The sequence below is a fragment of the Canis lupus genome, chromosome 28 (assembly GCF_048164855.1).
Source record: "Canis lupus baileyi chromosome 28, mCanLup2.hap1, whole genome shotgun sequence".
Classification (NCBI taxonomy): Eukaryota; Metazoa; Chordata; class Mammalia; order Carnivora; family Canidae; genus Canis; species Canis lupus.
The window spans coordinates 26,874,369-26,901,522 of NC_132865.1; the positions used below are offsets into that span (position 1 = coordinate 26,874,369).

The 27,154-nt window shown below is 37.5% G+C and overlaps 1 long non-coding RNA gene across 1 annotated transcript in view; it reads right to left on the minus strand.

Moving 5' to 3' along the window:
* Window positions 1–2,338: 2,338 nt before the first annotated feature.
* LOC140620338 (uncharacterized) overlaps window positions 2,339–27,154 on the minus strand; it is a 31,554-nt gene continuing 6,738 nt past the window's right edge. Inside the window, exons 2-3 of the long non-coding RNA XR_012020128.1 lie at window positions 11,033–11,115; window positions 2,339–3,120 (exon numbers count right to left, since the gene is read on the minus strand). This is a non-coding gene — a long non-coding RNA (uncharacterized lncRNA). The remainder of the gene's footprint in view (window positions 3,121–11,032; window positions 11,116–27,154) is intronic.

Below are 27,154 nucleotides of genomic sequence, written 5' to 3' on the forward strand. Positions count from 1 at the left end.
AAGGAGGTTTAATGCAACATGGGAAATAATCTCAGGATATGGAACTAGATATAGAATTCCTGTTTTTGACATTCAGTAGTGGCATGATTTGGGGGAAACCTCTATTATTTCTTAGAGCCTTTCCATACCTCAGTTTCCTCATATAGTCATATAATACAGTACTTCATTGGGTCAATGTGAATAACAAATAAGACATGAAAGTGCTATGCAAATTATGAAGAGTTATACAGAGTTCCATGATAGCAGTAATAATAATGATGTTCATGTTAAGTTTTTTTTTTTTAAGTTTTTAAACAGCATAGAATTATACCTTCAGTGCCTTTGAGGAATGATAATTGATGGTATTAATAAAGAGGAGACAATAAAAACACAACTTCCCTCAAGTCCAGAGGTTGATGATGACTCCAATTTAGAGAAAACTAACGCTCATCAGGAATGACCCTAAACTTGAGAAGAATACAGTTTAAAATCATTGCTGTTTCCTTTTAAGTATTCTTCCTATATGTCTGAGTTCTTATTGTTCTATCTGGAAATGCCACAGTATAGTCCTTGTGTTCTCTGGTGCTGGCATGCTGCAAAATCCTGTGATAGAGGGGTAGTTAATAAAGTATTTGACAGGAAATATAGAAAAAAATCTTTGTAATTCACAGTTCTGACATAATGAAAAGCTTATAATTCACTAGTGTGACCTCACAGCTGTGAATTACAAGTTTCACTTGACTCGTTCACAATTTGTCTTTGAATTTATACTATGAAAAGTGAGAACCATATTGTCAAACTGTCACTCCATATTGATATATTACTGCTGAAGATTAAGAAACATTTTGTCAAAGAGCAGGAAAATAAAAATATCCTAAAAGAAGATGGAGTTTGATACAAATTTGAAGGGGTGTATGAGGCAAAGACAAAAATGTCTAGAAAAAAGCAACATGCAGTGTTTGTATCTCTCCAGGGACTTGTTTTTCATCCCTTCATTTAATAACAATAAACCTCTGTATAAAACTCACTATATGCCAGGCACTCTTCTAGCCACTTTATTTTTATTTTTTTTCTCTAGCCACTTTAGATATAAATACTTTTAAGACTCAAGAAACTCCTTAGAAGTAAGTATTGTTTTTATTTCTATTTTTTTTAATGCAGAAGCTGAAGCACAGAGAAGTTAATTAACTTGCCTAAATTCACATGACAGTCAATGGCAAAGCCAGAATTCAAAGCCAAGTCTCAATTATGGCTCCAGAGGTCAGACTCCCAAGCCTCTGTGCCACATGGTCTTTGTAGAAATGTTACCAGAGATAGAGTTGGATGAGCCAATACTAATTTTTAACCTTAATATCAATTTGAAAATAACTCTGAGGGGTGCCTTGGGTGGTTCAGTCAGCTAAGCATCCGCCTTTGCTCAGGTCATGATTTCAGCCCCTGGGATCAATCAAGCCCTGCATGGGGCTCCCTGCTCAATGGGGGAGCCTGCTTCTCCTTCTCCTTCTGCCCCTTTTCCTTCTGTGCTCTCTCTCTCTGTCAAATAAATAAATAAATAAATAAATAAATAAATTCATTCTTAAAAAAATCTTTGATCTTTTCTTTATAGTAGTAATATTTCAAAAGAATGGAGGACAAGAGAGACATCTAGTACTACATTTCACTTGTTTAGATTCAGAACAGATGAAGGTTCTCTATACTGGACATGCATCTAATATCATTTTTAACTTTTCAAGAATCTTTGAGTAAGATATGCAAAGAAGATTGTCATTCTGACAGTTCTCTTTGTAACTTTTTATTTTAATATAGCTTCAAACTTACATAAAAATTTAAAGGATAGTACTAAGAACAATTGTATACCTTTATCCAGGTTTATGAATTGTTTAAATTTTGCCTCATTTTTCTTTCTCTTTCTCTACAGTCATTTGAAACTAGGAGGTAAAGTGTCTTTTTATCTCTAAATCTTTCAGTGTGTATTTCCTGAAAGCAAGAACATTGTCTTCATAATCTCAGTATAATCATCAACATTAGGAAAGTTCATATTGATACAATACTGACATCTATTCCATAGTCCATATTCAAATTTTCTAACTTCCCCAAAACGTTCTTTATAATGATTTTTTCTCTCACTGGAGAGTTCTTTCCCCCACCTCCCTTCCATACATGAATGTTCTTAGGAGTCTTATTTGTAAGTCAAAATTGGAAACAACCAAAATATAAAATGATAGTAAATAGTTAAATTTTATTACATTATACCATGAAATATTACTCAAAAATAATAAAGAATATTGATACATGTAACAATAGATAGATTAGACAGATCTCAAGAGTATTATGCTGAGTGGAAAAAAAGGCAATCAAATACTATATAATGTGATTTATATAACATTCTCAAAATGACAGAATTAAAAGCAGGGAAAACAGAGCTTAGTGAAGAATTTTTGGGTGATTGGGTATGTGACTATAAAGGGCTAGTCATAGGGAGATCTTTGTGGTGATAGAATTGTTCCATACGTTGATTGTGATGGCGGTTGCATAGATTTACATGTGACAAAATGGCATAGGATTGCTCACACATTTTCCAATGTCAATTTTCAGGTTTTGATATTGTAATATAGTTACATAAGATGTGACTATTGTGGGAAATGGGGTAAATGTTATATGAGATAATTCTGTATTATTTTTTAAACTTCATGCAGATCTCTATTTTAAAATGGAAAATTAAAGAAAAATGTTAGAAGCATTTTGTCATAGATAACAGCTCATGAACTTATGTAAGAGAGGTCTTTAATGAACTCCTCAGAAGACTAAAAGTTATGCATAACTGGCAGAGTGATTATGTGTGATTGTGTCTAGTTATAGTTATTCTCTACTATGTTGTATCTTTTAAGAGTCATTAATAGCAAGTATTATAAGTAGCTGGGTATAAGAGTAATTTCAGAACAAATAACTGGACAGAATATCAAGGTCATGATGACTCCTCAGATAGAGTAAAAAAAAAAAAAAAATCAAGTTCCTTTCAGTTCAAAGAATTCCCAGAGTATTTTCAGGTGGGTTCACAAACTATTCATTTTGTTTTCCTCTGATTTATTCTGGTGTTCTCTTCTCATGCTTGTGCTGTTACTGCTGCATTTGGCCAGCCACCTGCAAAGAAGACCCCAAGATCTGAGGTGGTGTTCTCTTTAAACTCTTTTTACCTTAGATAGAGGCTGGTAGGTTCCATTATTCCAGCTGCTGAATCCAACATATTCCAACATATTCCTTACCTGGGAGGTATTCTTAACCATTACTTGTAATAACCATCATTATATAGTTTAAAAGGTAACCTGTTTTGGGCTTTAAATAGTTCAAAGAAATTTCAGTAAGAAACCCATATAGTTCATAATGATTCTTTATAGCAACTCTTTCCTATAATTCAGATTCGAGTCCATAGATCAATGAGGAATATAAGTAACAGACACAATATTGTATCTCAAATTGGCCCTCATCAAATCCTATTCTACTCTCTCCTCTTTCCAATCTTTCCTCAAAATTGTTGCCAAATATTGATTCACTGAGCAAAACAAATGCTTTAGCTTCTTAAAACTGTTTGGTAGTGGTTCCTGAACAAAATTATACTACAAACATCTGAGATGGAAATTTACAGTATGATCTAATTTCTACCTTTTGACCTTCATTTGCTATGGTGTTACTCTATGCATTCTATTCTTCTATGATCTTGTATATCTTGTTCTTCCTCCTTCATTTTGCTCAAGCTTTTTTGTTAATCTGGATTTCTATCTCCTGAGCATCTGTAAAATGCCACCATTCTTTGTTGCCCACCATCTTTTCCAATGATGCTTTCCTGAGGTCTTTAACTAGATGGTATCCCTTGTTGGAACTTCTGTTGTTCTTGGCCCCCCCCCTTTTTTTGGCACATACCTTTTGGCTATATAACAGCTTTATAGGCAAAAGAATTCAGTCTAAAATCATGCATTGCATTTGTTTATGGGGACTCTTGATTTCTTCTTCAATTTGGACTAGTTCCTCAGTCTTTCCTTGAATTCCAAGGCCATGTGACTTTAGGGGATTACAGTCCAGCTATTTTGTTGAATGTTCTTCAATTTGGGATTGTCTGTTTCCTAATGATTCAATTAAGACTATACATCTTTGGCAGAAATGTCACAGAAATAATGTGCTGTTCTTATTGCATTCTACTGGGGGAACATAATTTTGATTTATTCTATTGTGAATGTTCATTTTGACACTTGATTAAGGTGGTGTCTGTCAGGCATGTCTCCCCCACCTAATTAAATTTCTTACTTATACATTCACTTGTTGTTTATTTATTTATATAGGTATGGACTCACGGATTCCTATTATTATTGAATGACTTAAAATTTATTACTATCATTGTTTGTTTTGATACTCAAATTATCTCAGATTTGGCCAGCAGGAACCCCAGCTGGCATTGTTTCCTTTTGACGTGTCTCTATTGGTTTTTGGACACTTCCTTTCTGGCACACAAAAATATGTCAGCTCATTCTACAATATCCCTATCCCAGCTCTGGAATTAGCCATTTCTACAAGAAGTCTTGATTTTTTAAATTGGAACATTGTGTTTACAAGTCAGGATCAGGTACTAGGTGTGCTTGTTGCAGTTGGGGAGTCACTTCTAGGCCTTCTCAGTGGAATCACCTATATAATACATGTATGTATTATACACACATTTGCATCCATATGTATTTCTATATCTATCTAAATATATTTAAAACCACAAATTCATACCAATATTTCAAATTCCAGTCTAACGTCACATGTCTCATTCTTGTTTTCTCTCTTTCCATATTTGAAATCCTCTTCTTTGACAGTGAGAAATCTGATTCCCATTACCCTTAACATATTCACTCACTGATCAATTGGTTTCTGTAGGCAAACTCTTGTCACTGCTGTTACAATACCCCCTCCCTTCCAGTCCCATATGTGCACCCTGCTCCACCTGACTCCCTGTAATGGGTGGTCCCCCAACTTCTGCACAAGCACCATACTTATCCAGGTCAATTTCAGACATAAGCATGAGGCCACCTTTCCCTAGTACATCCATTTTATCCCACTTGGGCTCCAAAATTCTATGTTTTACCACTGCCACCCAACTCTATGAACTTTCCTCCTCATCCCTTCACCCTGCTTAGGATCTGACAGTCTGCACCCACTTTTGGTGGGTCTAGTCTCTTCCTCCTGCTGGGGTTCAGACATTGACTCTGGGCAAATTCCTATATGGGACACCTTCTTGATCTTACTTGAGCTCTGATAGTCTGTGATGGTCACTGCCACCACTTCCTATCTCCCTATACATGCATCTTATCTATCAATGCCCCCCACTCTCACGTTAGGGCTCTGATATGCTGAACTAGGCCATTCTTTCTTGTGGACTTTAAACTTTGCTTAGTCCACACACTGCTCCTGGCACTCATCCCCCAATCTGGACACTCTGCTCATCTCACCCAGACACTGACACCTCATTCTGGGACTCTCCTACATAAACATCCTCCTCACCCAGCTTCGGCTCAGTCACCTGGGCTTAGTTGCCTACCCAAGATACCTACCTCTTCCCTCTTGGGCTCTGGCACTGCATGCCAGGCCAGTGCTGCCTTCTCTTCCATGAATGGAAGCTTCATCAAGCCATTCAGGCTCTACCCTATTGTGTGTACAGCCATCACTCACATACACCCTCCTGCCCTCACTTATGCCCCACCACACCTCCTTGAGACACTCTCAGTACCCTGCCAGTACTCAGCACTACATGCTGTACTAATGCCCTCCTTACCTTTACAGGCCTTAACACCACAGGACCCTTGCTGTCCCTTTCCTGAAAGTAATGCCTTCCAATCTCACTTCAGCCCACCGACCCCACAGGATGTCTGGCATACTGTGCACTAACTTGTACACTCTGATCTGAGTTGCCCCACCTACCCTTACCTAATTGGGGTAATGCCCTGCACTAGGCCACTGTTATCTCTATGGATACTCACCTCATCTTGCTTGGCTCCAACACCTTGTACTGGGCCACCTCTCCTCCTCATGGGTGCCATTCTCACTATGCTTGGGCTTTAATACATTACTGTGTGCACTATGGCACGCACTTTCCCTCACTTTCCCTCTGCTAATACCTACCTTGCTCAGCTCTAGCTAATAGCTTTTGAACTAAATTGCCTGGAAGAAAAGGGGGATGGGAGAGGAAAGTAGGAGAGGGAAGGGAAGGAAGAGAAGGGGGAGAAGGAAAGAGAAAGGAAGAGAGGGGAAAAGAAAGACTGGAAGTGGCTTTTGACAGAGCTTACTCAGACCAAGCCACAAACCCAGGGACATCATTCATATTTTCCTTTTGTTTTCAGACATATTCATTCTTTGAACAATTTGAATATTTCGCCAACATTTCAGTATTCTGTGCCTTCCTCGGGGTACTGGAAAGGCTTATTCTCTGCAAACAGCTGTTCAGTATGATACCACCAGGGTCCTCCAGTATATTTATAGCTTTGGAATTCACAACTACCTATAATTTATACATGCATAGTTCTTCAAAAAATGCAAAAATTAAATCCTTCTAACTTATAGGGAGTATGGAATCCAATCAGTTTTAGCAAGCTTTCCTGTATATTAATTATCATTTATTTGAATGCTGTTTTAAAAAACCATAAATCTGTAAACACCTACATTTTGTAACCTTGATCAAACATTATTTTTAAAACTCCTATTGCAGTTTGGGAATTTTTCAAGTCCTGGAACAAAGAATAAAATGTCATAATGAAACTAGTTTTTATGATGAAATGGCGGTTACAACATAATTATTATAATTAATGCTAAAGCCTAGCTATAATTCAACATGTTTGACCATAGCGCTTCTACAGTGACTCACAATGTGACAGATTTACTCCCAGGTAATGTGATGAGCTGTGCTGGATGTTCTCATTCGTGTATATGGTGTAATGGTTTATTATAACAATATTATGGCTGTGGTGGTGAAGCTCTCATACCATTATGTTTCCTCTTAAGAAATAATCTCAAAAAATACAGTAGTTTGTGTATCAACTTTTTAGTGTTTCTCATAACCAAGGCTCCCTGAAAAGGGAGGACCAGCTGCAAATGAGACCTATTCTTTTATGTAATAAACTGCCAAAAGCTAGAAAGTGATGACATTCTGCTTATTGCAATAGGCTGAAGAACGATTTTGCATGTTCACCAGGCAAGAAATACAGCTGTGGTTCCTGTTATTGACAAAAGACAATACAGGCAGGATTCCATAGCTTCGTTGCTTCAGTCTGTGACATTAAGGTTCAACCTCTGCACAAGATGCATAAATATCCTTTGGATTTTCTTCAGTAAGCACACACTAGAGGTTAATAATGTGGGGATGTTTGATTCCCTGCTGTTTTAAATAATTTCATGGAAAATCTAATGCAGTAGGACACTAGTTTAGAAAGGTTATTACCCTCATCAAACGATAGCACTTCTTTCCTATTATTTTCTACCAATTTCTTGCCCTTATAGCTCCTCTCTCTTCATTTACCACAAATGATTCTTCAAAACGACACTCTGTGGTTGGGTGGAGATGGGATTGGAGAAAGCTTAATCCCTAATCAGGGCCCTGTCAGTGCTGGTAGTAGTGTACATCTTTCTTCCTTCTTCTGCTTGCTGGAGCTTAGATACAAGACAGAGATGCACACTCACTGAAGAGGAGTCATTGAAACCAGTTCCTATCCCTTTGCTGGGGCTATTTCACATGAGACTCTGAGATCTAGAGCCCACAGGGAGCCTTCAGGCAGTTACAGTTGTAATAGCCTGCTCCAGTTCTTCTCAACTAAATGGTGCTCTGATTTGCTAAATTCTTGAGTCATTATCACCTCCGTTGTGCCAAGTACTTACAACAAAACTCAAAGAATGATCTTGGGCTCACAGTTTTAGGATTAAGGAACAATATGGGGTTCCATGGACTGTGCCATTCCAGGCTAAGTGCAGAAGAGACTGCCTATTCAATATCCATCTCTTCTTTTCCTACCAGGATACAAAATTTAGTCAGATAACCATGTGCATTTCCTAGCCTTGTTTGCAAATGGGCACCAGGTGAATAAATTCTGGCCAAAAAGCAGAAGTTGTTGAGGTAGGACTTCTGGAAAGATCCTTAAAATGGCAGGACAGACCCGGATGGCAGTTTCTTTTTTTTGGCTTTTGTGGTGACCAACTCACTTGGTTTGTTTGCCTGGGATTTTCAGGGTTCCAGAAGGATGGGCCTTTTAGTCTTAAAACCCAGAAAGTTCTAGGCAAACTAGGTAAGTTGATTATCCTGCCTTTCTTCCGCACAATATATATGTGCTGGTTTGATGTCTAGCAGTGATCTGATGGCCTTGAGGTGACATACTCATTCTAAGGATGACTGGGTAAGAGGATAGGAGAAGTTTGATTCCATTGCAACTGCCCTAGACTTTTCAGTACATGAGAAAAAAATAACTCCCAATTTAATGAAACAGTATTTTTTTTTTTTTGGAGTGTTGTGTTTCTCTTTTTTAGCAACCACAAATTCAATTAATGTTAACTTAGTTAAGGAGCTCTGTTACGCCCACGTGGAATGCAGACTTTCCCTTCTGACTGAAGCACTTCCAGTTCCTTGGAGAGAGATGGTTTGAACATCCTGGAAATGGTTCAAATCCAGGTCTGCCAGACTCCAGACACTCTCCTCCTGCAACTTCACAGTGTTGTTGCTCTCAGTCCTCATCCCTGTAAAGCTTACTCTGGAAAGAGCCCTGAGAGATTTGGTTAGCACTCAGAAAGCTCAGTGTTTGGAGAGAAGGGCTCTTACAGGTAATGTGGACCCCTTGTGCCCTCATTTACTTTGATGAGGAAACAGGCCCAGACAAAACAGGGGTATGGAGACCTGAGCTCCTAGTCAATTTGCTCTCTTTGATGCAAATGCTACCTCTCCTTACCTGCAGCTGCCAGTGTCATCCCCATTGCAAATAGCAACATGCTGATCCTAGCATTCCCCTGCCCATCCTTTATGAACTTTAAAGTATAGCTCCTGTTTCTGGATTGCTCAATTTGTGTTGAAGTGGCATCTTATGACGGGAACTTTAAAGCTAAAATAACACGGCTATTAAGAACTTGAAAAAAAAAAAAAAAGAACTTGAGAGTTTTGTTTCATTTTGATTTTCTTGTTGATAGATGTGGGATACTGACTTTAGGAACAATTGCAAAGGAGTAGAAATTGGTTCTACCACCTTTTCATAAAAATCATTTACCTTTTACTTAGCTGGAAAGGATAATCAGAATTACCCCTTTCCATCAAGGAAAGCATAGTATTGAGCTTATATTAAATATTCAAACATATAATTTTATCAACAACAGAAAGAAAGGAATTAAAACATGCTTACTGGGTGCCAACAGCCAGGAATCCCCAGTTAGACAGTATCTATGCAATATCAGATATTAAAATTTTGAATACCACTTCTGGAGCAAGGAGCATGAGCATGCACATGCACACATGCACGTGCACACACACACACAGAGAGCTATGTGAACATGCATGCATCTGATTTAATCCTCACACAAACCACTAGGAGGTAAGGAATGAGGCTCAAAACCCAAGGTCACAGAGTCACCAAGTAGCTGAACAGAGATTTGAAGCCACATCTAACCTCAAGATTGCACTCATTTCTTTTTAGTCAAGTTATTATAGACGGTCTCTAGACTTCCTCTTTGTGAGGGCTGTCAAGAAGACCTTGAAAATTGATTTATTTTAGAGGCATAGGAAGAGAGAAATTAGCATTAATTGAATGAATGCCTTTTTGTGGCTTTCTTTATTCTATTTACATCCATTTTTAGCTAGTGTTTACTCAAACCCTGTAATATGGATGGTATCATCCTCATATTTTATACCCATTTTATGCATGAGGATACTGAGCCTTATCTAAGGGTTTAAGAACCTTATCTAAAGTCAAACTGTTAAACATATAGGCTACAAAATCAGTCTAGTTCCAGATTCTGTGCTCTGAACCACTACACAGTGTTTCTGCTTATTTATAACACCTCACTCATTTTTCTCACTTAACTATATATTTCATGGATTTTTCCAGGCTAATAAACAACATAACTTTCCATAGTATAGCTATACGTCAGTGTATTCAGCTATCCTCCTACCACCCTGTCACATATAATGCTACAATTCAGTGGCTTTTTTTAGACATTTATTCTTATGTCCTAGTGTACTGATTTATATTTGTTAGATTCCCAAAGATGGAGAGGTGGAGATGAGCCAAAGGGTTTAGATATATTTAATTATAATAGCTACTGCTAGATTATTTATCATTATTGCATTCAAAAATTGTGATAGAATACACATAACATAAAATTTTCTAGATTATTTTTATGAAAAGTTTGTAGCAGTTCAATCCCCATCACCAGTGAATGAGAAGGGGGTTGCCCATTTTTTCACTAGCACAACACATTCCTGTTTTTGTGAACTTTGATCAAGCTGGTAGTTAGATATGGATAATTCATTGCTGCCTTAATTTATACTTCCCAGACTTCTAGTGAGATTGAGCATCATATCATCTATTTATTCTTTGCCAAGAAACCTGAATTTTCTATCAAAATTTTCAGAACTTTGAGATAAAAAAATAAATTTCCATTTAAAGCTTTGGGCATTAAGAGCAGGTAAAGGGGATATGAATGTATCAGTGTGTGTTTAAAGTGGGAGCTTTCTTGGCTTCCTTTCTGTGCCTTTGAAATAATTTATTCTGCTTATAAATTAGCCTATAACAGTGGGTGCTTTAATGATGAAATAAATTATCTCCCAAACGGATTTGGAAGCTGTAGAAAAAGTGGAAAATAAAAGTGATTCTGAAATACGAATGCCGTGTAGACCGAACAAAGTTGAATGTTGGCCTTTTGTCATTGCGGATTCTAATCTATGCATTTCCAGAATACATTTCAACATATGGTTGTAAAGAGCCTTTCAAAAATCAATTATTTGGAAGATGACTTTACATTTTGTAGAGAAAGGATGATGGTCTCAGGGCCTACTTACAGCAGGGATGTGGCTGTCTGCTGGGACGGTGTAGAATCCACGATGCTTTTGCTAGTCCTGCAGAAAATCCTTGCAGAAGTCCTCTGTAAAGTTAAATAAACGGAATTTTATATGAAGTTCTGGTTGACAAGCTAGAAGAGAGTTGGGCCAAACCACACAGTCATTCCCAGGAGACATTTGTGAGTGAGAAGAGAGGGAGTTTTGCTTCCTACCACCTTCTCTGAGGTACACCTTCTATGGGGTCATCAGTAGGTGTTTTGAGTAAGGTAGACTTTTGTCATTGGGAACTTCTTACACAGAAGTGAAATTCCAGCAGCCCTCCAGTGAAGAATTTTGTGTGGAGAGACAGTGCCCTACCTGTGAACCACATTTTATAATGCATTTTGAGGTTTGAGCTAATAATGTGAATGACATTCAGTGAGATTGCCAAATGCTGGTAATTTACTCTCATTTTCACATTAATGTGGGCCCACCTGTGATGAATTGGAAACTAAATAAGCACATCAGTTTTAATTAGATATTTCAGAGGCTGGATCTAGTTAAACAGCAGTATTCATTCTTATCTATTAAATAGTGAAAGTTTTAGCACATACTTCAGAAAAAGTTTACACCCTCCCCATCCCACCATTTGTCCTTCTTTGTTTTGCAAATATTCTTTACAGATGGATGCTTTGGAGGTCAAAAGTGCCTAGGTTGGTGCAAAGAGGGAGAGAAATGATTGCATTTAAATCTTAAAAGATAAGTAGATCATCTAGTTCATTCGTAATATGTTTTATACCAAGAAGCATGAATTCTGGAACCTTTAAAAAGACAAATAGAAGATTGCGGTTGCCTGGAAGATGCAGACTCTGGGGCTAAGAGTTCTATGTTCCCCAAACACTGATCCTGCAAACCAGGATCTAAAAATACTACTAGGGTATGGCTAATAGACGCTGAATGACCTTCTATCAGAGAAAGGAGCCATTTTTCAAAATTCAAGACAAGATATTATAGTCCTAACGAAGGCAAAATGTTCTCTGATGCATAAGGGTCTAAGACCTAATGAAAGAAACTAGTATAGATGTGCAGGTAACTTTGATTAATATTTGTGAAGGATGAGGATTAATAGTAGACAATGAGGCTTAAAAATCAGTAGCCCTGAAAAAATTATTTATAGGTGCAATTTTTGCATTGGTTTTAACATCATTCTCCAGTGTCATTTCCCTAAGTGCTTCTACCTGGTTAGACTGAACTCCGGAGGGTGAGACTGTGTCTGCCTTGCTATGGCTATATCCTAGTGCTCAGGATAGAGGCTGTTCTGTGGTAGGTGCTTAATAAACATTTGTATCCCTCTCTGTATTGCTAATCCCTTGTTCTAAAACAATTCTCCTCCTGCAGATTTCAGTCATTGCCTATGTCCTGGCTATCCTTTCACCAAAAAGAATTGTGGCAGTATTTACATGTCATTTTTCCTTTGCTTTTCTTGAGAGGGGAGTATCAAACAGTTGGCTCCAGATATACATTAATGAGTTAAAAAAATTAAATTCTGGATACATGTGAAAGAAAAAGAATTCAAAATGAGTCTATTTATGTTCAGAAAATCACAGGTGCTTAGAATAGTTTTATTGTGATATTAATTATACTATCAAAAAAGAAAAAAACAAAAGAAAAGAAAAAAGAACCAATATTTGGAGACTGGAAAATTGTTAGGTAAGTTATGATGCTTTCATATGGTAAGCTTCTATATAGACATTAAAACAATATTTTAGAATAATATTTAAGGGCAGAATAATTCTCCTAATATATTACATAAAGAAAAGAAAAAGAAGGTAAAAAAGCATTAGAGCATAATTTTTTCTTATAGAAAAAAGATTAAAATGGGGCACCTGGGTGGCTCAGTTGGTTAAGCATCTACCTTTGGCTCAGGTCATGTCATGGTGTCCTGGGATTGAGCCTGATTCAGGCTGCCTGCTCAGTGGGGTGTCTGGTTCTCCTTCTCCCTTCTCCCTGAACCCCTCCCCTGTACTCTGTACCCCATGCTCTCTCTCTTTCAAGTAAATAAATAAATCTTAAAAAAAAGATTAAGGAATTTACATCAAAACTTTATAGTGTTCCAAAATTTAGACTATATATATATATAAAACATATTACTTTTATATTCAGAAAATATGTTATGAAAGTGTAGGATTTCTTTAAATAGAAATATCTTTTACTGGATTTAAAATATGGTATCATTTACCAGGAAATTGAGTAAACCTATGGGAAGGGAAGGTAGTGCTTTGAAGAAAGCAGAGATGAGTGTGTGGGGAAGGAGATCCTGTGTTGATGGGTAGTGAAGGAGTTTGAGATCTCCTTGAAACATGGCCACAACAGTTTATCTGAGAAAAGAAAATGTACTCGGATTGTTCCTGTACAATTACCGCGAAGAATTCACAAATGGAGACTGAAAAAGGAAATAGCTTCTAACAGCTTTTTATACCTGCTCCTATGTCTTCATTTTATACATGTCTGTATAGATATCTTTCCCCCCTGAATGAATAGGTTGGAAATTATTTTCAAATTTTGTTTTAGTTCTTCCCTATCTGCTTCATGAGTGATCTTTTAAACAAGAAAATCTGATTATATGTCTACTTAAATTCTTTTATGGATTCTCATTGCCTTTGAGATACTATCCAGACTCTTTACTCTGATGCACATATATGAGGTTGGGGAACTGTCTCCTTCTTCCTCCCCTGCCCATCCCCCATCACTTTCCCAAATATGTCCCAGACTTCATCATACCAGACAACTCACAATTTTTGTGTGCAACATCTCTATAATAATAGGCTGTACTTCCTTCTAGAAGCCTCCTCTGAATCCCTTCTCTATGTAGTTTCTTCCTCCTTTCTGCCCTCATATACACCTTTACCACTCACTTACCATATGACATTGTAGTTGCTTGACTTTCCTGCCTGTCACCTCACTGTCAACTTCTGCAGGGCAGAGACTAGGACTTGAACAACTTATATTTCAATACTCACCATATGATTTTGGTCCACAGTAGGTATTTAATACATTTTGTTAAGTGACCATATGAATGAATGCCTGATGTATTTTGGTGGCATGTGCACCCACTACTGTTGAATTCACCCTTAATCTTGTCTGAAGTTGTTGTCCAGCTGATGTCTTTCTAGCAGGAAGAACCATGTGCCTTTCTGGATGTGCATCTGTCTAATGAAGGAAAGCGTAATTGGCAGACTAATGGCCCCAAGGATTTGCATGTCCTAATTTCTAGAACCTTTGAATGGTATATTACACGTCAAAAGGTACTTGATAGAATTAAGGTTATGAACTTTAAGAGATAATTCTAGAGTAGCTGGATCTGGGTGAATCTAGTGTAAGCACAAGTGTCCTTAACAAAGGATGCAAGAGGCAGAAGGAAGACAGATGCAATGAGAAGAAAAGGTAGGAGAGATTTGAAGTGTGAGATGGGCTGACCCACTAATGCTGGCTTTGAAGATAGAGGAAGTGGACCATGATCCAAGGAATGGAGGCTCCTTCTAGAACCTGAAAACAGACCTCAGCTGACAGCAAGAAAATGGGGACCCCAGTCCTGCAAATGTAAGGAACTGAATTCTGCCAACAACTCAAATGTGTAGCAAATGGATTCTCTCACATAAAATCTCTAAAAAAGGGCACAGTGCTGTTGACACCTTGATTTTATTCCAGTGAGATCTGTGTTAGAATTCTGACTTGTAGAACTGTAAGATATCAAATTAGTGTCATTCTAAGCCATTAGGTTTGTAGTAATTTGTTACGCAGCAATAGAAAACTGAAACAGAGTTGAGAAGTATTTTAGAATGTGTGAATGTCTGCTTGGTTACTCACTGTCTTCACCTATTCTTAACAGAACCACTCAAATATAAGGAAATAAGAATAGAAGGAAGAGAACCCTTCATAGTTGATAAAAGAAGGGGGGTGGGGACTAGGTGCCCTTTGTTCATATGTAAATATTAAATCAGTTTTGCCATTAAGTAAATTTTAAAATCTTCAGCTATTTATCCAAGCTCCTTCCTTCTGTCCCTCTGCCCTCTCTTACCACCTGCATACATTCCTTCCATCTTTGTGTGTTTCCTTCTCTCCCTCAATCAATCTTGCTCACATGCTCATCTCAATTATTATTGGCCATTTACCTGGATAACCTCTACGTGTGTCAGCATAATGCACTTTAATAGTCAGAACAGCAGATGAAATTTGTACTTTCCTCATTGCAGTGACTATGTAGAACTGCCTGTCATCTTTTCACAAAGTCTAATTGGTATAAATTGGTATTTCTAAATACAAATTTTCTGTTTTTGTTTCTTTCCTGATCTTGTTTTTGGATTTTCATTGCTTAATTTCGCCAGGTATATAAGTGACACACAATCTCTTAGGGAGCCTCTGATAAACTGGATGAATTTTAAGGTGTCATTGCTCTGTTCTTCTTTTGACCTATATCCCTTTGGAAAACGGAATTCTCTTTCTAAACTGTTGCTTCAAATATTTGAAGATTGTTATCTGTGCCAAAACATGCTATAGGATGTAGTAGAAAGTACACTAGCCTGGAGAGGAATTGGAAAATCTAGGTTCCTTTTCCAGCTCTTACCAAAGCCATATGACCTTGGAGAAACATCCATTCTTTTTATTTCATTGTATATTCATTGAACTCTAACTATATGTCAATATTGTACTGGTCCCAAAGGTTATAAAGTTTAATTAGATGTAGTTTCTCTTTCTTCGAGGAGCTAATAGTGTAGTGAGGGGGAGAGACAGATAAATAAACCTCTACATTATTATGTGATACATGCCATATGGCAGTAGATATGGGTTATCATAAAGCTCTAGAAGAGGCAGGGATTCATTTTCTTTGCTTAGGGGCAGAGACAAAAGAATGACCAGCATACTGAAATATGAGTTGAATTTTGCCAGTCAGGGCAAGAAAGAAAATTCTGGGTAAGGAGAACACATGCAATGTCACAGACACATGGCCCTGAACAGCCAATTACAACCCACTGGGAAAAGCAAGTTGTTGATCAATAGCTGTCTGCATGTTGCCCATATGTTGGTCTATCTGGTAAAGGGGCATTTGAAGGAGTAGAGGTGGGCTTGGGGGCATGAGACAACAAGAGATGCCTGGAAGGGTGAAATCAGGGAAAATGAACTTTGAAGGCCTGACTTTTCTCAGTTATTAAATGTTGTTTGTATAGCCTCTTCCAGGGATAACATTATCTAGTTCAAATTATGCTTATTCCCTATTGCAAATTATACTTTATAATTGCAGGGTGCTAAAAAAAATCCCATATACAATCTTGTGACATAGGTTGCTATGGAACTGAGATTTGTATGTGAGATATATGGAAACTGGGACACAAAGACATGGTATGTTTAAGGTCTTATACTCCTTGGATTCAGGCCTAGACAGTCATTTGATTTATTCTTTCAGAATGAGAAAACATTAAAACAAAACAAAACAAACAACCAAAACTCCAGCCAATTAATGTAGCCTCATTTAAAAAGCAAAATCTCCCAAACAGGCCTAATTGACTTCAATATATATATGAATTATCACAGGGATCATGTAGAATGTATTGTCTAATTCAGTTGATGTGGGGTCCAAGATTCTAATAAGCTCCTAGGTGATAGTGATACTGGTGAACTTTGATAATGTACCTTGAGTAGCCAGACTGTAGAACTGCACTGAACAATATGGTAGCCACTAGCCACCTGTGGCTATTTAAGTTTAAATGTATTAAAATTAATTAAAATTAAAAATTCAGTGCCTCAGTTGTAGTAACCACTTTTCAAATGCTCAGTACACACACATGGGTAGCAGATTTCCCTTTGTGGAAAATTCTACTGGATAGTGCTGCTTCAGAGAATATTATGAGCAACCATTTAGTAATGAAAGCTTGCCCAGAGAACTCCTTATCAACAGTGACTATATTTAGAAATATTTGGAGTGATATAACCAAGTTGGTAAAGTAGGAAAGCCTAGCTTCCATCCCCCTTCCCTCAAAGATCAACAATTATACAGCTATCCACAGCAAAAACAGCTCTGGGTGGGCTCATGTGTCTATATAAGAAATTTCAGCAAGATAGTGGAATAAAACACCTGAGAATAACTGCATAATGAGAAGAGGAAGAACAGCTTCATTTTGCCTGCATCATCCCATCGACCAGCTCAGCACCAAGAGGGAACTATCAGCTAGAGGGAATTCCCCTTGTCAGGAAAGGGAGAGTGGTGATTAACCAGCATCCCCAGCCTTTTGGATCATCACATGAAGGATCTCCTTTGGTTTCACCCCACCCAGAACCTGGCCAAGCTGAAACATAGAGATGGCCAGGAACAAGGAAGAAGATCAGAGGTACAGTATTATTCATGCAGTGGGAGTGGCCATGGTTTTCAGTGACCTGCTCTGCAGAGCAGCTTTCACCACTGAAGAAACCAATGGCTAGTAAGGCTGCCACAGACCCCCAGCAGATTTCACTGTTTTTTGCCCCATATGTATTCTTTACCAATATCAGCTACCTGATTCTTTCCACACTATCTCATCCCTCTTACCCCAACTGGAGTCACACTGGCAGCCGGCTCAGGCCTCTGTGGCTATGTGAATGCAATATGTTGGCCCAGATGCTGACTCCCACTGCCATGTGCATGCTTGAGGCTAGGCTGTACAGTTGCATACTGCCAGCCTGACTCACCATGGCTACTATTGTCATGTCACTTTGGAGAAATCCTACAGCCACAGAGTGCATGCCAATAACCAAGGCTCCCATAGTTGCTTGTCCACCCAAATTTGGCCCTATCTCCAGTTACTGGCCTGTACTACTGGGCTCACCTTCAACTAGCCCTCCTAGCTGTGCACCTGCATACCCCTGGCTCACCCCTGTCACTGGCCTTCAATGCTGTGTGCATGCTAGTGGAGAGATCCTGTAGGAACAGGAGTGCATGTCAATAGCCAGGGCCCCCATAGCTACTTGTGAGTCTAGATCCAACTCTATCTCCAGTCACTGACCTGTACCAATGGGCTCACTTGAGCTAGCTTCTTTAGCTATGTACCTACAGTTTCCTGTTCCAACTCCTGACACTGGTTCCGGTGTTGGTCACATGCTCAAGATGTGATCTTGTAGCCACATAAACACACACTTATAGCCAGGGCCTCTATAGCTGTCAGTGCCTGCAGTTGGCCCTGATCCTTGCTGCTGATCTTGGCCCCTACCACTATGTGTATGTCTGCAACCAGGCACCTGGTTGTAGTGTCTGCCACTACACAGGCACCTATAGCTGGTCCCCATAGCTAAGTGTGTGCACATCACTGGCTCTGGCCACCACTGCTGCCTGCTGTGGTCCCTATCCAGTGGACCTTGAGGTGCCATTGAAAACCCCAACAGTCCCTATAGCCACTGAAACCCCCTACAGGACCTTGCCAAAGATTAAACAGCTGTTGTGGGCTCCAGTGTCTTGAACCAATGAAGCATCACGTGACCCCAAACCTGGAGATGCGACATGTCCCTGAACTTGATGCTCTACTACTAGACCCAGGGTAACAGCATGCTCCAACATGCTCCCACCTATAGTTGAAAGGTGAATGTATTTCCATACCAAAGTTAGCCTATAATGTCTAGAAGAAATGACTGGTTCTCCAAATGTGCAGACACCTACACAAGTCTACAGGAATCATGAGGAATCAAGAAATATGACACTACCAAAGCACAATAAACTTCAAGTAACTGATTCCAAAGAAATGGAGATACATGAATTGCCTGACAAAGAATTAAAAATAATTGTTCTAAAAGTTCTCAGAGAGATGGTCTTCTAGATACACAGCTTAATGAAATCAGGCAAACAATACAAGAACAAAAAAAGAAGTTTAATAAAGAGAAAGAAAACATTTAAAAAGGCCTAAACAGAAATTTTGGAGCTCAAAATACAATGACTGAACTCAAGGTTTTAGTAGGAGGGCATCTAAGTGGCTCAGTCAGTTAAGCATCTGACTTTTGATTTTGGCTCAGATCATGATCTCAGAATCATGAGATGGAGCACCATGTCTGGCTCTGTGCTGGGTGTGGAGCCTGCTTAAGATTCTCTCTCTCCCTCTGCCCGTCCCACTTGCTCATGCTCTCTCTCTCTCTCTCTCTCTATCTGTGTGTGTGTGTGTGTGTGTGTGTATATATATATATTTATATATATATGTATATATATATATTTATATATATATGTGTATATATATACACACAAATATATATATATATATATATATATATATATATATATATATATATATATATATATATATATTTCAGTAGGGAGTTTCATCATCAGACCAGACAGAGCAGAAGAAGACACAGTGAGTTTAAAGACAGATCATTTAAAACTATTCGGTCAGAGGAGCAGAAAAATAAATAAAATAAAAAAGAATTTTTCTTTGAGAGTTATGAGACACCATTAAGAGAAACTATATATTATTGGAGTCCCAGAAAGAGAAGAGAGGGAGAAGGGGACAGAGAGCTGCTTAAAGAAATAATGGCTGAGAACTTCCCAAACCTGGAAAGATATTAAGACATCCAAGTTCATGAAGCTAATAGGTCACTCCATAATTTCAATCTAAAATACTCTTCTTCAAGACACATGGTAATGAAACTGTCTAAAATCAGAGACAGAGAATTTTAAAAGCAGCAAGAGAACTCCCACAAGGCTATCAACAAATTTCTCAGCAGAAAATTTGCAGACCAAGAAAGAGTGGGATGATATATTCAAAGAGCTGAAAAAAAAAATTGCCATCCAGACTGCTTTACCCAGCAGGGCTGTCCTTCAGTAATAAAGGAAACATAAAGACTTTCCCAAAAACAGAAGCTGAGGAAATTCATCATCACTAAACCTACCTTAAAAGGAATGCTGAAAGGAATTCTTCAGGCTGAAGTGGAAGCACACTAATTAGTAACATAAAAATATATGAAAATGTACAATATGCTGGTAAAAGTAAGATATAGTCAGATTCAGAAAACTGTATAGTCAATAAGGTGCTATTAAACCCTAAAACACCAGACCTCTAAGTATGCAAAAAGTTATTCTACTTTACTTCAATATTACTAGCCTTCCATAACTCCCATCCTTCTATTCAGGAGGTAAGTTCTTTTTTCCATAGTGAAAAGAAAAGATATTAGTCAACCATTATTCAAGACAGAAAAGTTACTCCTTCTTAAGCACAAGCATTTGTTATTTAGTTGGATATACCTTGTTTTCTTTAGGACATATTGAAGAGTATTTATTTTATATTTAGCCCCACCAAGTTTCAGATACTAAGAAAATATTTATGTTAGTTCAGTTACTTGGTGCAGTGGGTCTCACTTTTGACTATACGTCACAGGTATCTGGAGGAACTTTCAAAAATCATGATCCCAGCCCCATACCAATGGCCAATTTAATCACAATCTCTAGAATGAGACGAAGGCTTCAGTGTTTTTTTTTTAAATTTCATTTTTTTTTTAATTTTTAGGTGATTACCCTTGACATTTTATCATATATAAACTAAATTAAATTTGCATTTGTACAATATTTTAATCATCCTCTATAAACAATTATAGAACTTTAAACAGTTTTTAAACTTTAGTGTGAATGTAATTACCTGGGAATCTTGGTAAAGTGGCTTGAGAGTCTGAATGTCACAGAAAGTTACAGGTGATGCTGATGTTGGCAATCAATAGACCACATTTTTAGTATCAGGGCTTTACAACACTTTAAATTTGATCATCCTTTCTAAATTGAATGTAATTGTTACACTAAGTTACCCTCCCTGGGGATGAGAGGGTGGGGTGATGCCATCTTTCACCCCACTCCACACCACCACCCCTGCTCCCCCAGCATAGTCAGACTTCAGAGAGAAAGACACTTTAGTTTTGCTCTTGTCCAGCCTTATAACTTAGATATTATTAACATTCTGTTATGTAAATATTTGTTAGATTTTCATATGTTTATAATTTTATTTGTTATCATTCTTCTTTAATCCTAAAATATTCTGGAGTCATTTTCCTCTTTCAAAAATAGTTAAATTAATGAGGGGCACGTGGCTGGCTCAGTTCGTGGAGCATGCAACTCATGAGCTAGGGTCATGAGTTCAAGCCCCACATTAGGACTAGAGATTACTTAAAAATAAAATCTTCAAAAGTACTAAATTCCTGTGGTATAAATTTTTTAGTGGTAAACTCTCATTTTTTATTTATCTCTGAGTGTATTTAGCTTAATTAGAGAATTTAGGTAAAAAATTCAAGGTTGATATCTGTTGTTATGGATTGAATATTTTTGTCCCCCCTCCCCCAATTTATATGTTGTAGTCTTAACCCCCAGTGTGAAATAGTATAAGGAGGGGGGTACTTTGGGGGATAATTAGGTTTAGATGAGGTCATAACGATGCCTCACATGAAAAAAAAAAAAAAAAAAAGGATGCCTCACATGATGGCATTAGTGCTCTTACAAGAAGAAGAAATACTAGAGCTTTCCCTCTCTGCCACATGAAGACACAGCGAGAAGGCAGTCATCTATAAGCAAGGAAGAGGATTCTCACCAGAACCCAACCATCCTGGCAACCTAATATCAGATTTCCCAGCTACCAGAGGAGGAGTTAAGATGGCAGAAAGTAGGGGGACCATGGGCTAGATAAACACAGATCAACATGAAGTTATTTTGAACAACTAGGAAATCGATCTAAAGGTTAAGAAAACAATCTGCACAATTGGAGTGAGAGAACATGGCAGATGTAAGGTTTGGAGTTGTGAATTTGAGGAGCGAAAAGCCACATGCAGCAAAGGAGAGGGAGATCTTTTTGTGGAGAGAAGTCAAGGAGAGAGGTATAGAACAGGAGAGAAAGCAGCATATAGGATTCACACAAGCTGCTGTGGTGTGAGGATCACCTGGGTTGCTCTGGGAGAGAATGAATGTCCCTCTTCCAGGAGTACTGCCTCTCCAAGGACAAAGGTCCTGTTGGACACCATTGAGCCAGGGACAGAGGTGCTAGCAGATGGCAGATAATCTGATTGCAGCCTTTCTCTGCACTTCACCATAGATTCCAGGCAGTTCTGTGGCTGTGTGACTGCTTTTCTGGGATGGAATGGTGCTGACACAACACTGCGAGGCTCTCCTTTAGGGGAGGATAGTGGGTCTGTGCCTTGCCAGGTGTTTTAAGATTTGGAGTTTTGAATCCCAGCTGCCATCCATAGATAAAATAGGAGAACTGTAGTGCCAGCTGTGCCAATGGCTGAGGCATAGATAGATTAAGGGTGGAGATCTGACAAGGGCCTAGGACACAGGAGGGGAGGTTGTTCACTTTTCTATGAGGACCTCCTGAACAGTGGTAGCTGAAAGTTACCCTCACTGGGGATGAGAGGGTGGGGTGATGCCATCTTTCACCCCACTTCACACCACTACCCCTGCTCCCCCAGCACAGTCAGACTTCAGAGAGAAAGACAGCACCTCCAGTGGAAGCTGGAGTCCTTTATTCCTCTATGCCCAGCAGGGGCATCTTTAGAAGGGAAGATCTGACTGTTTTTTGTTCGTTTGTTCATTTGTTTCCTTTTCTCTTTTTTTACACCAGGCTTCTCTCCTGTGTACCCTCCCCCCTTTTCTCTTTTCTTTCTTTCTTCTTTCTTTCTCTTTCTTTCTTTCTTTCGAAGGAAGCTAATAGTTTTTTGACTGTTTCCTTTTTTGTTCCTTTTCCTTTTTTCATTTCTTAGATAAAGCTTTTTTTTTTTTTTTTTTCAAATCAGGCTTAACAAATACATCAAAGCACACCTAGTTAAAGGTCCAAACACTCCCCCTTGCAAGCAAGGAAGGACTGCAGAGGATGGACCTGTGGGAAAAGCAGCCAAAACAACAGCAGAGTGCACACATTATATACCAGAAGCAATTCTGAGATGTTGGGCCTTGGACAGTGTATGACCCCCTTCTTAATAAAGTATTACTCTCAGGAGCAGGAAACATAACAAGCTTTCATAATATAGGAAAGATGGAAATCTAGACATAATAACAAGATGGGGGCAATTCTCCCAAAAGAAAGCTCAAGAAGAAATCACAGCCAGGGATTTGCTCAAAACAGATATAAGCAATATATCTGAATAAGAATTTAGAGCAACAGTCATGAGAATACTAGCTGGATTTGAAAGAATAGAAGACACCAGAGAAGCTCTTGTTGTAAAGATAGATGACCTAAACACTAGTCAGGCCAAATAAAAATGCTAGAACTGAAATGCAAAATCAACAGGATGTAATCACAACAAAGATGGAAGAAGTAGAGGAATAAGTAGATAATATAGAAGATAAAATTATGGAAAATAATCTGAAAAGAAGAGGGAAAGAAAACTATTAGATCATGAATATAGACTTAAGGAACTCAGAGATTCCACAAAGTGCAATAATATCTGTATCATAGGAGCCCCAGAAGGAGAAGAGTGGGAGAAAAGGGGGCAGATGGTTTATTTGAACAAATTATAGCTGAGAACTCCCCTAATCCGGTGAAGGGAATGTGCACTCAAGTCCAAGAGGCACAGAAAACTCCTCTCAAAATCAACAAAAACAGGTCAACACTAAGACATGTCATAGTGAAACTTGCAGAATACTGATTTCCAAGCCTCTATAATTGTAATAAATAAATGTCTGTTATTTAAGCCACTCAGTCTATGGTATTTTGTTATAGTAGTTCAGTTAGGCTAAGCTACTTTTTCAACATCTTTTAAGATATTTTATTGTTTTCTGGATTCCATTGCTACTGCTGAGAAATCTCTGTCATTTGAATTGTCCTTTCTTTGTAGGTGATATGAATTTTATCTCCTGCTCCCTTAAAGATCTGTGGTGCTCTGTAATTTTACTACTATGTGGTAGATATGAATTTATTTTTATTTATCTTGTGGGGGATACTGTATGCTTCCTGGATCCATGAACCCATATTTGTATTAGTTCTGGAAAACTTTTAGCAATTAACTTTTCAAATATTGCCTTTCCTTCTATTCTCCCATTCTTGCCTCTTGTGTCTCTGATCAGTTATATCCTCATTTTACCCTTCATATTTCTTATTCTCCTAATATTTTATATTTTGTTATCTCACTGTGCTACTTTGTGGACATTTTTATCAGATTGCTCTTAGTTTATGTACACCAGTGCATGATCTGCTGCTTATTCTGTCCATTAACTTTTTTTAATTTAAGAGTTTTATATATATATATATGTATATATATATATATATTTCATTGTTTTTCAAGTCTACCTGTTCACTTGGATAATTTCTTGTTATTTGCTCATATTCATTATTATGCATTTTATAAAAAACTTTTCTTACGTGTCATCATGTTGTATTTCCTGTATCTGCAGCCTTCTTGGGTAGCCAGTTCTGTTGTTTACAACTTCTTCTAACTTTTACATATGGTAGTTTGCATATTTAAATGCTTGGTGATTTTTAAAAATTCATAAGCTCATTGCTTAATTTTAACCTGTGGGAATCATATGGATCTAAATTAGAATAGTTTTCCTCCACAGAAGACTTTCCTTTAGCCTTTCTTCTTGGTCTTGGTTAGCACAGAGTCCCAGGCTTAGTTATTCCACCTTAACATTGTACCACATCTCATTATCCACAAAACAGTGGTGATACTAACATGCACCCACAGGACAACCCTAACCCATTGACTGACAGGTGATTATTTTGGGAGGAAGGAGAGGAAAGTGTTCCTTGGAGGCTTCACATACTCCCTGCAAGAAAAGCAATGCAACAAAGAGTATGTCCTATCCAGAATATATTCTTTCTGCCAAAGGAATATCTCTCAGAGCATCTAACATGCCATAGTGTTAGAGGCAAAAATTGCTAGCTTTTTCAAAGAAAAAATATATTTTATTAAACAATAAGAAATTTATTATATAACTTAAGAATTCTTTAATAATTAATTCCAGGGCAAGCCTGGGTGGCTTGGCAGTTTAGCTCCGCCTTTGGCCCGGGGTGTGATACTGGGGTCCTGGGATCGAGTCCCACGTCGGGCTCCCCGCATGGAGCCTGCTTCTCTCTCTGCCTCTCTCTCGCGCTCGCTCTGTGTCTCTCACGAATAAATAAAATCTTGTAAAAAAAAATTAATTCCAGAATGGTTTGGTAGTTCAACAATACCTTAAGGACGTCTGTCTTTTGGCTTGACCATACTCTTTATCAGGAATATATCTTTTGTTGTCTGTTGGATGGCTGAAGAAGTTCTAAACACCCTGTATTCATGCAACAAAATTCTTCCTAGTGCTCTATTTCTACTTATCATATGTATTTCTATCTGGAATTATCTTCTGTTACCTTAAAAAACACTTTTTAGGTAACATGACTGCTGGTTATTCATTGCATATCTTCATTTTTATGCAAAATATTTTACCTTTATTTTTAAAAAGATGTATTTTGCTTGGTGTAAAATTTTAACTTGATGGATTTTTCTTTCTGCATTTTAAAGATGTTCCATTATTCTTTGGAGTTCATAGTTTCTGACAAAAAGTCAGTTACCAGCCTTAATGCTACTCTTTCTTTTGCAGCCTCCTTGAAGAATTTTCTGTTTTGGAGATGTTTCTCTTTATCTTTGATTTCTAGCATTTGACAAGGATATGACTATGAATGCTTTTTTTCTTAATCCTGCTTGAGGTTCACTGAGCCTCTTGATGTTCTTGGAATATTCCCAGCAATTATGCCTTCCAATATTTCTTCTGTTTCCTTTTCTTTCTTCTCTTGTTTTAGAACTCTAATTGCAAACATGTTATTAGAACTTCTGAGCATGCTTCCCATATATTTATGATTTCCTCCCTTTACTCTTTTTTTTTAACCTAAGCTTTAATTGGAATATTTTTTCTCTTTTAACCCTGTCTTCTGATGATAAACTTACCTACTGAGTTTTTAATTATAGATATTGTATTTTTGTTCCTTAGTCTTAAATAATTCTAAACTCTTTCAACATCAGATTGAATTTCTAAATCATGGACATCTATTGAGAAAGATGCATTTCCTCAATTTCAATAAGGTCTGATTTAGTGTTTATCATTATGAAAATTAAAAAAACCAACTAAATAAATGTTCAGCTTTAGCCTTTAGGACTTACGGTTTTTCAGACTGTCTTATATTTCTATATCATTTGACACTTGCCATGTGAGGAATGTGGGAGAAAGTCTCATTATTATTTCCATTATAATTATAAAGAAAGTACATTTCTAAATGAGAGAGGAAAGGCTGTATTTTCTGACTACAGATTCCTTGCTTTCATCTACTACATCATACTACTTCAAAGCACATGTCTTGTCAATGGGAGGAGAGGGAAATAATAATGTCAATTTAAAAAGATAATACATTTTCTTCTATTGATTATTATCCAAATATATAGTCAAGAGCTGGAAGATCTCTTCAGGAGATCACCTTATCCACACCCTCCTTCCTCATAATATTATATTATTCTAGTCCAATATTACCTCTCAGGCTGGCAACCCTATATTTGGAGTTTTCAAGGAAACTTTTTTTGTCATCTATCATTTATCTGTTTATCTAAAACCATGGAATAAGGTACTAAATTGATTTTTAATTAGTATTTACTCTTGATTAATACTGGGAATGGTAAGTTACTATCTGACAGTGACATGATATTTTAAATTTAGAGACACTCTTTTCACTGAGTTCTTAAAAACCTAAGCTAAAATTATTTGAAGCTGGAGGTCAAAAGAGATAGTAATATATTTGCATGGCTAATTGTTTTTCAAAATGAATGTTGAGTAGTTAACTCTAACTTTATTTTCTTTAGTTTTTGTGACTTAATTAAACATTGCTTTGTACCTCACTTTGTTCTCTAATTTCTAAGTTTTATACAGGTTTTTGGTCTAAAGAAATAAAATTAGGGCTCATATCATAAGTCTTTTGAGGAAGAGTCCATTGATTTTCTTTATAACTCAATTTAATCATCATTCACATATAAGGAATTCTTCTTTACAATCATTCTTCTTTTAATAATATTTTATTTACTGAAACTAATACTTTACCTTAACCAACTTAATATACCTATGATATAATGTACACACTGTGTTTTACTTGCTTTATAGAGTAGGATATCACATTAAAAAAAACCTTACTCTCTAAGCTA